At 42.4% G+C, this 16002-nt stretch overlaps 1 protein-coding gene across 2 annotated transcripts in view; it reads right to left on the reverse strand.

The window, feature by feature from the left end:
- The window catches only part of LOC113976107 (serine/threonine-protein kinase Sgk3), a 56447-nt gene extending 43727 nt beyond the window's left edge, over positions 1-12720 (reverse strand). For both annotated transcript variants that reach the window (XM_027701145.1, XM_027700970.1), the window contains exon 1: positions 12606-12720. The gene's annotated coding sequence lies outside the window, so the exon portion shown is untranslated. The remainder of the gene's footprint in view (positions 1-12605) is intronic.
- Positions 12721-16002: the final 3282 nt, after the last annotated feature.

Below are 16002 nucleotides of genomic sequence, written 5' to 3' on the forward strand. Positions count from 1 at the left end.
GCAGGCCAGAGCCTTGGGGACGCCTGCGCTGCCGCCGCAGTCACCTCCCCTAAGGATCCTGGGGTGGCAGGCAGATGTCCAGCCAAGCGGTCCTCACCACATACCTCTGCTTGGGGTAAGCATGGGTATTTTCATCCTTCACCCATCTACCTCCGCTGATTGATTCAGAAGAGCACCCAAACTCAGAAAATATAAGTACTGCTTATTTCTCGCTCTTATAAGAATAATGCCTAATTTTGAGAAGAGAAATGCGGAAGTACTGAGGATTCTCTTAAAGTCAGAGCAAGATTACTGTTTGTACTGCTGACTCCTATCTCCAGCACTCCAATGTGCATAATTGCTCAATAAAGTTTTTCATATACATTTTATTGCATTCATTGGGAACTGTCCTGGTTTTGGCTGGGATAGAGTTCATTTTCTTCCTAGTAGCTGGTACAGTGATGTGTTTTGGATTCCTTATGAGAATAATCTTGATAACACAGTGCTGTTTTAGTTGTTGCTAAGCAGTGTTTACCCTAAGTCAAGGGCTCTTCAGGTTCCCATGCTCTGACAGAGAGCAGGTGCACAAGAAGCTGGGAGGAAGTACAGCCAGGACAGCTGACCCAAACTGGCCAAAGGCATATTCCATACCACAGAACATCATGCTTAGCATATAAACTGGGGGTGTTGGCCAGGAGGGGCTGATCGCTGCTCAGGGATGGGATGGGCATCAGTCAGTGGATGGTCAGCAATTGTACTGTCCATCACTTTTTTCTCTTGGGTTTTATTCCTGTGTTTCTGTTTTATCCTTTTTCATTATTATTGTTGTTGTTGCTATTATTATATTTTACTTCATTTCAATTCTTAAACTGTTCTTATCTCAAGCCATGGGTTTTACCTTTCTCTGATTCTGCACAGTTAAACTAGTACCACATTTTCAAATCCGGTTTATGGGAAGGATGTCTCAAGTCACACAAGTCAGATCACCTTAGCAATTCATGGGATAAAGGAGGGACAATAGAGTTTCCATCAGCTAACAAAAGGACCAGTGGTTGAGGGAGACAAAAAGAGAACAAAAAAGAGAACAAACAAAACATCAACATAATACCAAAGAAAAAGACATTTTGGACTTTTCACATAAATGCAAATTTGAAAGCATTAATATCCCTACCATGATGAACAGGCATAGAGTCAAACTACACCTGTGCGGTTGCTAGATCTGTGGGAGTATGAAAGCAGGGATCTAGTGAGATTAGTTATTTAATTTACAAGGGATTATATGAAGTTTTTTTTATTGCATGTGTAGGAAAGTTGAGAACAGAGACTATGACTTCCTGTAGTGTCTGGAGGAGTAGGTAGGAAAACATGCAGAACTTACACTCCTTTATGACTAAAAAAAAATAATATTTATTTTGAGATTTTCTTTTGTAAGGAAAAAAAAACCCCAACCAAAAACCCCAAGAATATATGGGGGTAGGGAGGGGACAAATTTACTATGACAGTAAGTAAATTGGATACTAACAAAAAGTTATTTCAGAGAAAAACTGTCAGTATCTACTGAACACATAAATTGTAGAATTTGTCTTACATTTTAACCAGATCCCTTTCTTTTCAAAGCATGGCAGCACATGTCGCAGCTTTAATTCAGAGGACGTGCTGCACTGACTGGCTTCCTGCATCAGGGTGGGAGCACACTTTCAGACTTTTTTACTCATCATGGATTTGAAGAAAGTCAATGGTAAGCCTTTAGCATCACTGGAGTCACCAAGGGTGAATATGCAAAGGTTCAGTTCTCTCTCAGGAGTGGAACACAGTGCAGCAGATTTATTTGTCAAGACAGACACAGAATGTGAAAACATGGTCAAATTGCTAGCAATAAGAAGTACATAGTTATGAGAATAGGCATGGTTAAGTTAGAACTTTACTGAAAAAAAACTGTTTATAGCTTAAGAGCAAGAAAATCTTGCTACCCTAGACAACACAAAGAAAAGCTGATGAGAGATGACATCCAGAAGGCTATCATGCTTAGGACATCAGTCTTCACCGAAAGGGTCAAATGCAAACAGTGATTAGCACAAATAACAGCAATGACAGGTAAAATTTCAAGGGGAAAGGGAGAGAGAATGTGAATGGAAATGTGTGCATGTGTGCACAATGGAAAAAACCCAAATAAAAAAACTAAAGCAACAAAAAAAACAGGTAAGAATATTAAAGACCCAGTGAGTCAGTTTAACTTCAAATTCCTTGGGAAAACAATCCAGAACAGATCAATTAGCAGCATCTGGAAGATAATCTTAAGTAGTAGCCCAAAGAGATTTGTTAAATCACATTGCTAACTTCCTCTGACAGCCTTCCGGATAGGTAGGAAAGAAACCACAAATGTCACATCTTCTCTTTAGAAAGGCTTTGAAACCACCTCGAGATATTTTAACAGCCAGGCTACAGATGCAGGAGGAATAAATATTAGTTCTGGATATGAGTAACAAAGGTTAAATATATCATTGTCAGGATGGAGTAGTGATCTGGAAGGACGGAGTGAAATGTAGCAGGTTATGTACAAGATACTGCCCACAGGCAGGAAACACCTAATATAGAAAGATAGGATAGGAAACAAGGCCTCGGACTATAGCAGGTCACAAGAGACAAATGTCATGCTGTTCTAAGAAAGACAAACATCACTACGAGATATAAAAGTGTTGGGAGTGGAAAGCCTGTCCGTAATCTGCTGAATTAAAAAAAAAATCCTTCTACTTGACTCTGTTTGTGTCTGAATACATATGAAAGATGTGGGCCTACCTCAGAGGGTCTACGGAAGAGAAATGAGAATGCAAACTAATCTAGATTGTATGACTTGGGGGGAAGTGGGATGGACAAACTAGTTGTTAGTAGGGGAGGGGAGTAGGGGGTAATCCACTTAAGCTGTTACATTGGCAGATTGCTTCAAAGAGAAGGGAATTGTCTCTATGGATATGACAAGTCCTACTGAGTTTAAAATGAGCATAGGAAAGGTTCAGGTTAAACAATGAAGGAGGAGAGATAACATTAAAAAAAATATTTGATGGGTAGCGAAGCACTCGAAGAGACTTCATCAGCAAAGAGCTTTAAATACAGCTGAAGCAAATACTTCTTCATAAAAGATAGATCACATATTTGGGGAAGAGACAGTTACATGACTTCTTGAGACTGAGACCTTATGGCTGGGAGCAATATTCGAGGAAAGCGATGCTGGCAAACCAGACGTAAGAGGAAGGAAAAGTGGTTTTAAAGCATAGAGAGGAGAAGCACTGAGGGAAGTCAAGTGCCAGGCAGGAAACTGAGAAAAAGAAAGATAAAAAATGAGACTGCCATTTGCAGAGAGAGTAATTTCAGAGGTGTGTTACGCTTTCAAAAGCAATGACTAACGAGGCTGCACCTGAAATCAAGAGAAAAGGCAGGCTCCAGGTGCTTGGATCTGCCTTTGCTGTAGTTTTTGTTCCAACATCTACCTTAGCAAGTAATGCAGTGCAAGAAAAGCATATCCACAGAGAGGAAAACAGTTGCTGCTGAAGACACAGCATCCACATGACCCATGCTGGTATGGCAGGATTTGTATGTTCTGCTTTAACCTATCTCAGTGTTGTCCTGTGGGTAGGACACCCGCTCATGGTCAGTGGGTGTTTAAAGCACTCCTGAAGAACATCTTCCAGTCTTACTTCACCTGAAAGGAATCCAGCTCATGTTCCCTGAGATCACCCAGCAAAGGGAATGGTGAGGGATGTACTCCAAAAGCAGCTCCTGAACTGAACTAATAAGAGACTCACCCTAAGCCAAACCAGAGGAATCCAGGGACCAAAAGTGGCATCCATATGGCAGAGAGCAAGGCTGGAGGCATTAGCTGTAGCAGACCAGAACAACACTGCTTTACTCAACTGTTAGACTGATCTAAATGCTATGCAGCAATAAGCATGACTGGAGTGACAGCGTGAAGTGTCTAGGCACCAGGCCCTGACTGGTTCGAGACAACATATTGACCATTTTAAATGACATCTGATGTGACATATGGACATCTTTGGCAGATCTGTAAATAAACTGTAACAAACCATCACAATGTTTTAATATTTCATCTGCATTTGCTTTAAAATAACAATGCTAATAATCTATCTTATTTTTCTTTCTTTTCTTTAAATGAGGACCTATGTCTGGGGACTTTCTGACTCATAAATTAAAACAGCAGAACCAAAAAAAAGGGCCAAGCACCCAAGCCATCAATCTTTTCCAGCTGCTGAGTAATAGAGCAGTAACCAAGATAAAGAATGTTCCAGTTTCTCCTTGGCAGTTCCTAATATCAACATATTTTCATTTCATCAAGTTTCTTTTCCTAAAGAAGTGTCAAATTGTGCACATGTCTGTGTGCGTGCCTGTTTAGATTCTGAGCTGCAAGGCCATCCTCTGTTCCTTATGCTCTGTAGCTTCTGAAATATTCAGTCCCTTCAGATTCCTTGTCAAGGGCGGTTTTGTTTCTTACTCTGTGCACATCATGCATCCAACATGGTTCCCTGAATAATCATCTGGGATTTGACTGGGTGGTTGATGATAAAATTTCTTTCAGGTCACTTCAAGTGATGCTCCTATGTAAAACAGTAAAGTGATTTTTGCACAAATTGACAAGTTTGCAGTTTAATTTCTGAGTAAAACCCTGTGTTATTTCTGTGTAAAACACTCCTTCCACCTCTAGTTAAATTCTTTATAAATAAACATGCATTATAGTGTAAAAAAACCTACAAACAACGTCAACCAATACCAATAAATACAAATAAAATGTTTGCACAGAAATTTGAGATACCTTTTAATACATGAGAGAAGCGACAGAATTCTGTTTTTATTCCCAGATAATTAAACAACGGGAAGAATGGCTGAGGGCATCAAACATAAGAATATCTTAACTGAGGATCCGAGCCAGCTCGTGTTGCAGAGCTATGTCTGTGAGACAGGCATTATTTACACATTCTGGTGAAGTACTCCACAAGTTTAATGTTTTAAGGCAGTTTATGAATTTCTAATGTCAATTCACACAAAATGTGCTTAAACACCCAGATGCCATGACCAAAAACAAATGAATCATAAATTTGAAGTTCATCTGAACTGGTGAGGTTAAGTCAAACTTCTAGTTTAAATTTACATTGCTTTGGATGTGTAAATTAACATCCAAGCAGCAAAATTTACTTTTAATTGGCTTGGACCACAGATGAACTTTTTCCTTTTTAGTATGCCTTCTGATTTTAATTGGGTGGAAAACTGCTGTAAATATTTTCTTTTTTCTCACCCCTTCTTCCCAAGGTTTTTTATAAACAAGTGAAGTATTGTTTAGCTGCTATGCTCTAGACCCCACACATCCCAAAGCAAACCAGAGAAAAAGTATGTGTTCAGATCACTACAGAGCAGGGTTTTATACATTTTTTGATTGCACATCAATGAACAATTTGTCTACCTCCAAACAAATTGATCAGTGCAGCTTCTAGTGTCCTTTTAGCTTTGCTTCTCATCATCTGTGTAAGGAGAGAAAAGTAGGCTTGGAAACTCCAGCAAATGAACCTAAACACATTTGCTCAGCGGTCTCTGAGTCTCTGGTCAACAGCTCTGTGCTGTTCAAAGCCCAAGTACAAGTGCATCACTGTTCTCTCATTTAAATGTAGAATAATTCTAGGATTCATGGCAATGCCAGCTTAAACTTAGCTCTAAAGAAACCCTTTGTTTTCAAATAAATCAGTGCCTGGTTTTAGATAATTCTATAAAGAATCCTATTCATCCACTACATAACGTATTAGTTAACATGAAAAGAGAACCAAAGAGGCAGCCAACCTCCAAAAAATTCTGAAGAAAATTGAAGTTAAACCAATCTATCTGGCATATGCCTTTAGAGTTACATGCAATGTGTGTGGACACATATACAAGACTTAAATCTGCATTCGAAATAGCACAGTTCATTCTTGACACAAACACTTTGCACCAAGACAGTTGAAAATTTTGGAGCACACTGGCCACCCTCTCTCACCATAGCAGTGTAATTTCTCAGGTTTTCTGTCACAGCTGGAAGTATGACATTATTTTCAAGGGACAAAACCAAGGGACGGTTTTGTTGGTCCCCTGACAGAAATTCCGTATGTTTTCTATCAGGGCTCTGAAAACAAAAGGATGGTAGGAATGAGTTGTTAGTCCCAACAGTTCCAAAGACACCAGATATTCTCTTACCAACGCTGATTTGGGAATGTGAAATTCAGATGCTTTAAAGTTAAGATGGTGCTTAACCATTTCTATGCTAGTCTGAAAAATTGAGGACCCCTTTTAAAGATTAATTGATAATAATAAGTTAGTTATTTACAAGAAATTTATTGTAAATAATAGGAGAATAAATTAATACCATTATGTTAATTATTTAAATTAAATGCTTAAATGAAAAAAACAGAGAAAAATAATCAGGAGGCAAATTGGATTCTAGGCTGTCAGCATCTACTATAACTCCAGATAACTCTCTTCTGTTTCACTTCTTACCTCTCATAAAACACTGCTATATACTCTTTAATACATGTTCTTTTTACTTACCTTTTATGATTACATAGCCCTTTTCTTTTTTTTTCCTTCCCCACCCCCCTAATATATTCAAGATGCACCACTAGTACTGCAACAAAGAAGCAGAAGTCTTCTAGTTCTTTGGTGCACTTGTCTTCAAGGCCTTTGACAGTCTGGGTATTTTTGCCAGGTAGCTTTTATTTCTGAACTGTCCTAAGTTTTCTCTGGTTTGTAGTTTTTGGCAGCATTCCAAACTCATAGACTTAATGCATCTTGCTTTTGCGAAGTATGGTTATGTCCCATCATTTTTTTCTTTAATTGCCTCCTGTTCATCTTCTATGTTCTTTCCAGCATTAAAGCAAAACACATACCATAAAGTGGAAATTCCACTGAGTTTGAGTAAAAGCATTCATTTTCTGAATGCTAGTCCTTACTTATTTACTAAACTTAGTATGAAATATATTTTAGGCCTTGATAGTGATCCCAGTTCATAAATACCTAACACTAAGATGCCCAAACAAAAAAAACCTCTAAACCTAAATTATCACAATATAAATACACAGTCGTTCAGAGTCCTGCAGACCGAGCACACTTCCATCTAAATACATACATCCAACATTCCTGCTCTTAAGCAGGAACTACACAGGGCATGGAAGAGGCCAGAAGACAGATAGTCATGGGCTGCAGTACATGGTCTAGGAGGTGAGTCGGAGGCAACGAGACTTAGCCTTGAGGAGACTTGAGGGGCACGTAACAGCAGCCTCCCGATGTCTTCAAGAAAGGTACCAAGGCAGACACAGACTCTCATTGCATGAGAAGGGAAAATCCCATGAGGACAACTAACCATGAAGGCAGGTTGCCCAGCAGGGCTGTGGAGCCTCTGTCTTTGGGAGGTTTTCAAAACCCAGCTCGACAAAGCCCTGAGCAGCCGTGTCTGAACTTGGGGTTAACCCTCTTTCAAGCAGGAGGTCACACTTGCTACCTCCCAAGGTTTCTTCTAACTGGAATAACAGCATGATTTAAGATGTTTAACCCTAAGCAGCACTTACCCCTTCAGCTTATCTTCCTAGTTGAATCCAGAAATTTCACTGTAATGCAATGTTATATGCAACATCACAGGACAACAATTCTTGCAAGTCCCCAGGCACTTACATTTTCTCATTAAAATATCAATTTGAGCACAGATTAATGATGCAAAGCTCTGAAATAGCCATCAAGACAGTTTCTGAAAAATAGAACTGTGTTTCCAACTGGTGCCTTGTTTTAACAGGAAAGAGAAAAGTTACAAATTCTCAAAAATTGGCACATGGTTTGCATATATTTAGACATCAGATTTTGCATCCTACATTATATTGATAAATACAAATACTTGGGGAATGACTTCAGTTCCACAGATGTTCAATAAGCACTGAAATATGAGTTATAACTCCGTGGGGCACTGCAAATCTATTCGGATGCACCTGCTACAGTAGCAATATTGGGTCCAGAATCAGAGGCAAAGCTTTTCTTGGTCTGATGTCTGTTCTAAAATATTTTGCAATTAACAATACAGTGAAGATATTTTAAATAGTTCTGTTTCCTTGGTTATTTCACAACAGTAAACAAGAGACAGAGAAGTGCCATTGAAGGAAAACTGATTGCAAGAGCTGGAAGAGACAGCAGCAGCAAAGCAACATGTTGGTGCCTCATAAGCTGATGGAAACATGTCCGTCCTGTTTCTCAGCAGAGGCAAAGGTTCAGAAGCTGGTACCCCTTTGGTTTACTCCAAGAGAAACATAACGGTCTGTAAAGTTATGCAACTTCTTCACTGGCAGCATTTTGCAATAGTATCTGGCAAGGCACTTAGCACTAGCAGCTTGCCAGTTGCCCTCACAGTTTCAAACAAGACTGCCAAGAAATAAGATGTGACATCTCTTTGAATAAAGGAGCTTTGAAATAAATTTAGACACCAATCTTGCTTACAAACACTCCCCCTTCAACCAGGTGCTTTCCTGCCCTAAAACAAAGAAAGACTGTAGTTGCAAAGCAAAGCATTTCAAATATGAGGAAATAAGAAGTTCCCTTTCCTCATCAATGATGCTTGCAGGGTGTCTGAGAAACGTTAGTGAAAAGATCACATGAAGATACAACCTTACTTCTTCCTCTGCTAAAGGTTAGGGAAGAAGACTCTCAACACAGAATTGGGTGAGGGAATTGAGTTACAGGTCAGGTCACAAACACCTAAATCTGTGGTACGGATTACTTACAATGACACCTAAAAATCTGCATAATACAGAACTAGCAGGCTGACACCTATTGCCATACAGATACACTGTGCAAGAGAGGTGGCTCAGGATGGAAATTCCTGCGCTGGACATGGGGCTTTCTGGTAGGAACCACTGGATGGTCTCCCCACTTCAGCTTGAGGGCTTAAACTTCTAAACCAGGACTACGAACAGCTGTCACCACTCACTGCAGATCTCTGAGCCCATTCTTCTCCTAGGCCCAGTTTTCTCCTAGAGCAATTAGCCAAGTCTTGATCCTCTCTTGAAACACAGAGGATGTCATGAAAATGTTCACCTCTGATAACAGTCTCATCATGAGCAACCAACCACTAGATCCCAGCCCTCCTCCCAGCAGAACACACAAAATGCTGCGAGAGAGTCAGGTTCCGGTGCTCCCTCATGTCAGCCTCAGGCAACCTGCTACATTTTCCACACGAGGGCCCAGGTTGAACACAAGGAAAGAAACGTGCCTTCCCACTTGCTTCCTTCAGCCTATTCAACAGCTACAGAGGTGGGAGATGTGGGCTCGAACCCCTTGGGCACATGGATCAGGAGCCCAGATTTCAACTACCAGAACACGGTCTACTCTTCAGACAAGTCTTACCACCAGGAGCTCTCAGGGAAAGGTGAGCACTGGCTCCTCTTCTGGCAATGTTTTAAAAAAGGAAGCCTAAACAACTGCATTTCAAGACCAATCCCATCAGGGTGTGTGTTTACAATGTGCTTGCCAGGTGCCCTAGTTTCTTCATCTCCTAAGGGCTTTGATGCTCAACTGCAGCAGCTCTAGATAAGGCGCTTAAGAACTTTCTGGTTAAAGGGAGATCCAATACATTTAAGACACTTTCAGAGTCAGGCAGGCACAGTGTTAGGTGTTTTGGAAGACGGGGGAATAAATTCTGTTTGAGAACTAGGAATGCAAGAAGGAACCTGATTAACACATTTTAAAATGTTCTTACAGTATGCTGAAGCCTTTCGGTTCTACTTTGGAAAGTGTACGTGTTTGCTCTGCAGGATATTCTAGCATATGGATACTACTTAAACTGGAACAAAATGAATCCTTCAATATAAACACTCATAGAGCTGGATTCAAATAAAAACAACATATTGCTTTACTACAGCTCAGTCTATACAAATACATACATTACTTATGCTAGTTTCTAGTTCCTTGGTCTACAGAAAAAAAAATTCACAGCAGAATAAGTCTTCACTGACTTAAGGATGTCCAAAGTTGAAGTCACAAAACCAACCAATAGAGACTTTCCTTTTGGGAAGTGCACACTCCTTTGAAATAACATTTTTCTAAATGACAAATTAGACAGCCGAAACAAAAAATTAATTTGCAACAGCAAATATGTGTAATCTGAGCTCTATTTCCATGCAGAAATGCAGGGCATTTGTGTATAAAATGGCTTGTAGCCGTGGGACAAAAAAGCCCCAGTAACTCGCATGCAAATTATAAAACTGAAACCATCTGGAAAATGATCTGGGTTATAGGCAGGATAGCCCAGGAGAGAACTGATGTGTGGATGTGGCTGAAGGATCACAGCTTATTAGAAGCTTATCCTATATGGATGGGAGGGAAAATAAGATTTGACATACCCTCTTAGAGAGTGATGATTAACATGAACCTGCAATTAGCATGTGTGGCATTACAGATTGACAGATGATTTCCATCATAAACCCTAGATCCTAGGAGAGACAAGAGATGCTTTGCATCTATTTTTATTTGCTAATACCTAGGACAATTTACTTCATATACTTTACTTTTGGCCCTCAGCATACCCAATTGAATTATCTTATTGGTGGGTCAGGTCAGCTTTGGAGGCTTACAGCTATTCCAGCTAGCTAGGCTGAAGCAATTCTGCATATTAAAAACCAGCAATCACTATTTTAAACACATGCCATTACAGTCAAATTATCCACCTACTAGTGGGTTGACTTTAAACAAGTCAAAAAATGCAGAGAGTAGTAATTTTAAAGTGCCCACATCTTAAAACTTGAACTACGAGCTCCCTGCAATACATTCTTTTATAAGCAGAGTGGGCTAGGAACCACATAACTGATGTCCCCTCGTAGGTCCTTTGAAGACTTCTGTTCAATGAGACTTGAACATCCAGCTTTGTCAGGCTTCTTTAAAAAGATACCTGTCCTTAGAGAATGAGAATGCAGACAGCAATAGTAAAAAGCAACAACGGCTATGAGTTGTTGATTATCAGAATGAAGATCCACTCCGAACAGCATAACCAATGAATTGCAAGTCTTGCAGTACTCTGGATGCAGCCCATGTATACACCAATCCGCATAACTCTCCTTTCCCTCAGGAAATGTTTAATCCTCTTTTCAGATTATAATAGGTACTGAATTTATTAAATTAGCATGAAAGAAATTAAATGCAAGGGCTGCCAACATCTATTTTGAGTGCCCAGTATAAATGTCAATGCTATTTCAATGCTCAGAGCATGTAACAAAGGGGCTGTAGTACTTACTAGACAGAAATACAGAGATCACTAAATGTTTTTTGACGCCAACTAGTGCATATTCCTGCTCTTCATACAGTCTCAAAAATTAAGGGAAAGAGCCTGGAAGAATTCACATCAAAAAAGAGCTTTGCAGGAGCGTGTAAGTGTCAGCAAGGGGAAGTCAAGGAGTTCTGACCAATGCTCATGAAAGCACTGAGCCAAAGACATCCTGCAAATACAAAGTCACACAGGTGAATTTTATGGGATACTCTTTCAAGCTCGACCAGTTCTCCCCTTAATGCAAATCCTCAAAGTCTGCGTCAGAATTTTACCTTCCCGTAAAAGACCTGTGCAGGAAGTACCAATACTTTGCAAGTCCTTCTGCACAAGAGGAGGAAACATTTTAATTCTCTCCCTGCCTCCAACCGTCTCTGATACTTAAGGTGTTTAAAGGGGGGAAGAGGCAATTCCAGCCCTTGCCTGTCTGGCACACAGACCACTAAAAAGAGGGACCTCAGACATGAACTATGTCCAATTCTTTTCCTCTGCGAGGCACAAAGCAAAGCGAAACAGATCTCTTCATCCTACTGGGGCACGGGGCAAAGGCTCTCTGGGCAAGGGCTCTTTCACCTGCTCTAAATGTAAATGCCAAGCCATCCTTCACCTCTTAAAAGTCTGCAGCATTACTGTCTTTATTGAATTAAGTAGTGGAACTGAAGTGGAGTTTAGTGGTGCCTGTGGTTGCAACCCAGAAATCAAACCCTCCCACACCCAGCCAGCCATGCAAAATAAAGCATAATAAGTAAAACTACACACACATGCAGTAACCCATAAAAACATTTGGGCAAGAGTACTAGCAGGAACCAAGTAACACTACCGTAGAAGGGTGGGAATAAAAAAAAAAACAGGAGAGGAGAATGTGAAATGCTGAATGACTTTGCAACTTCTTTGCAAATACAATATCTAAAATTATAGTCGCTGGGGGGAAAAGAAAAGCAGAAGTTTCTCCGTATTTGTTTACTCGTCTGTGAGCACTTTGCCCCGTGTCCGTAAGTGGATCTCTGCCGCTGGAGCCGCACGCCCACGCAGGGAGCAGCGCTTTCCTGCGGACCACTTTCAGTTCCCCCGTCCCCCTCCGCAGGAGCCCCCCCGTGAGTGCCACACCGAACACACTCCATGGGAGCGCCGGAGGTGCGGGCAAAGCACGAAGGCGTTTTCGGGCTGCAACAAAAGGGAAACAAAACGTCCTCGTGTCCCGTATCCCCGCGGCCGCCGAACCTCCGCGGCTCCGGACGGCCTCTCTTTCACATGCCCGTCGGAGGGGGCACGGACCCCTGGACAGCCGGACCCTGCGTACCTGCTTCCCTCCGACCCCCCGTTCCTCCGCTGGCCGGGGCGGGCCGGTGGTGTCTGTCCGTCCGTCCGTCTGCCCGCCCGAGTTGCCGTTTCCTCCTCCCCGCCGCGTCAGCCGCGCTCCTCCCGCCGCGGCCGCGGGATGACGCGCTCCCGCCGCGGGGCTGCCCCCTCCCCGGGCGGCCACGGGCGGCAGCCGCTCCCCCGCCGGCGCAGGCGGGGCCGCTGTCGGTGTCAGTGTCGCTGTCACTGTCGGTGTCGCTGTCGGCGTCGCTGTCGCAGCCGCTTCGCCGCCCCCGCCGCCGGCCCGCCCCGACCAGCGTCCCCCGGGCGGCGCCCGGCGCGGGGTCAGGCGGGGACTCGCAGCCGGCCCCGCTCCCGCCCGGGGCCCCGCGGCTGCAGCTCCCTGAGGGACCGCAGAGCCTGCGGCTGCCGGCTAACGCGGAGACGTGGGATACAGGGGCGGATTAGCGCGATCCTCCCGCTAAACCTACGGATAATCCAGGGCGACGCGGTCCTCCCCACATCCAGCGCCCAGCGGGCGCGCTGGCCGCGCCTCGAGAGCGGGGTCCGAGGGCTGGCGATGCTGTGAGGCCTCGGGCAGGGATTGTGCTTCATCGGGACGTACACGGAGCCTGCACAGGACCGGGCCGCTCCGTCCCCTGCAGAGCTGTCACTGCCCGGCACGGAAAGCGAGGATGGATTTTCGATGCCAATATTTCATCCATCTGGGCAGCAAAAGTGGATTAATAGGGCTGGATGGAGGAAAGAAACATCGGAGACGTCATCTAGGGTGCAGAAGTATCCTCCCCCCTCTGTCTTCTAGGCATTAGTTTGCCTTTTTAGTTCAATAATCGCTTTCAGTATTCATTTCTCACAACAGGATGTGGTAAAAATAGAGTTATCAGTTTGCCTGAAGCAACATTTGCTGTCTCTTTTCTGGGTGCTTCTTCCACGTTTCCTGACACACTTTCTTCACCACATAATACCACAGGATGCAGTACACTAAAACCCACCCCACCCTTAATTTGTGCAATTCTGCCTCAAAACACTTCTGTCTATCAGATTCATGGTTCTGGGTATGGCTAGCTGAGGTTCCCATGTGGCACACCTTAGAAGATGGCACCAGCCTAGAGGCCTCACAAAACAAGGAGAATTTCAGGAAGGCCTCAGAGATGGGATGTGAGACAAGGGAGGTTGTTCCAGGCACACTCAGGGTGCAGGTGAAATTTGCTGAGCGGCAGTAAGAGGAAGGGAAGAGACTACTGAGAAAGCAACAGCTCTTGCATCCTGAGATGCTGGAAATAAAACAGAGACTTTAGTATGGGTAAAAGTGGACAAAGAACTTAATCTGATGGTCTGGTATAGTTAACCTGATGTCATAGTATATCTTAAAAGAATGATCACTACATTACAGTGTCCGTTCAATATAGTTTGGATAGTACCTTACTTCCCAGCTTTTAAGGACTCCCAAGCAAAGGAGTGAAATGAAAAACTACAGCTAAAAGCCACATCTCTGAGGAAAGGTAGGAATAAACAGCTCTTGCCAAGGTGGTATGTTTTCATGCAAGCTTCCACTTTTACTCTCTTAATTTAAAGATTTTGCTGGCACATTTTTAGAGAGAATGCTGATTTAACTCATCATTATGCCCAGTCATTTGACCACACCTAAAATTCACTTCTGGTCTTTGTCTTTTCTTTAGTCTACCACCACTCACTGGAATTGTACACTTGAACTGCTACAACTGCTATTGTATCAAACATTTTTCTTTCTGACTGACAGCATCTTTAAAACTGTGCTAATGGTGAAAAATACGAACGCGTAAAATTGCCAGATTATTTAGATAATTTAAAATATAAAGTTGAAGTACATTTAAACATCATGGCAACTACTGACCTGTCAGCCTCACCTCTACGCCTGGGAAGAACATGGAACAGATCTGCCTAGAAGCTATGCTAAGGCACACGGAGAAGAGGGAGCTGATTTGAGACAGCCAGCACAGCTTCACCAAGAACAAGTCCTGCCTGACCAACCTAGTGGCCTTCTATGATGGAATGACTACAGCAGCAGACAAGGGAAGGGCTACAGATGTCATTTATCTGAACTTTGTAGAGCCTTTGACATGGTCCTCCACGACATCCTTCTCTCTAAATTGGAGAGATGTGAATTTCATGGGTGGACTGTCCGTTGGACGGGAAATTGGTTGGATGATTACATCCAGAGGGTAGTGGTCAATGGCTCAACATCCAAGTGGAGATTAGTGACAAGCTGTGCCCCTCAGAGGTCCATACTGGACACTGTTTAATGTCTTCATCAATGACACAGACAAAGGCATTGAAGGCACCCTCAGCAAGTTTGCAGATGACACCAAGCAGCCTTCCAGTACCTAAAGGGGCTACAAGAAAGCTGGAGAGGGACTTTTTACAAGGGCATGTAGCAATAGTACACAGGGTAATGGCTCTAAACTGAAAGGGGGTAGATTTAGACTAGATATAAGGAGGAGAGTTTTTACAATGAGAGTCATGAAACACTGGAACAGGCTGTCCACAAATGGCAGATTCCCCATCCCTGGAAACATTCAGGGGCAGGTTGGATGGGGCTCTAATTGAGATGAAGATGTCCTTGCTCAATGCAGGGGGTTGGGCTAGATGACCTTTAACAGTCTGTTTCAACCCGAACTACTGTAGGATTCTGTGATTCTATGATCATCGTAACCTTCTGTTCCTCCTAAGTCTGCATATATTTAACAGGAATTATTCTTTTATCTTTTCACCTATTTCTGCATTGGATTAAATTAGTAGAGCAAGACTGAATAATAGATGTAACCATTCCTCCTTTCCTTTCTCTTCCAAATAACCTGAATGATGAAAAAATCTTGGAAGGTCTTTTTCCCATATGAGGGCAAAATTAAAAACAGAACCAAAAATGCTTCTTTCCCCTCCCTAAAAAAGGAAAGATCTACCCCAAAGTAGGCTATAACCTGATGTATTATCACAACATACTTCTACTTCTTAAACATTGGATAAAGTGCCTACTGTCACCGGGATTTCTACTACCAAAGGTCTATCCAGGTATTCTTGTATTGTTTATTCCTTATCTGAAATTAAAAATTGTGAAAAGCATCAATTTAAAGTGAAATCCACTTCAGTTAGCTAATAGTAATACGCAACTCTTTCTAGAGTTTTCCTGCCACTTAAAAGAACACAGAGCTGCTAGGAAGGAACACAAAAGGTCAGTTATAAATAACAGCATTTTATCAGTTGAGGAGTCTGAACCACTGGAAGTCTCTTCTCGTCCTTTTTTTTTGTGTGTGTATGTGTGTAAAAACACCACAAATCTTTCTTTGACCTGATATAACCCATTTTTTTCCTGCTTCACATGCACTTTGGCACAAACTAGG

Source organism: Neopelma chrysocephalum, unplaced genomic scaffold (genome assembly GCF_003984885.1).
Source record: "Neopelma chrysocephalum unplaced genomic scaffold, ASM398488v2 Primary Assembly neopelma1_22, whole genome shotgun sequence".
Taxonomy (NCBI): Eukaryota; Metazoa; Chordata; class Aves; order Passeriformes; family Pipridae; genus Neopelma; species Neopelma chrysocephalum.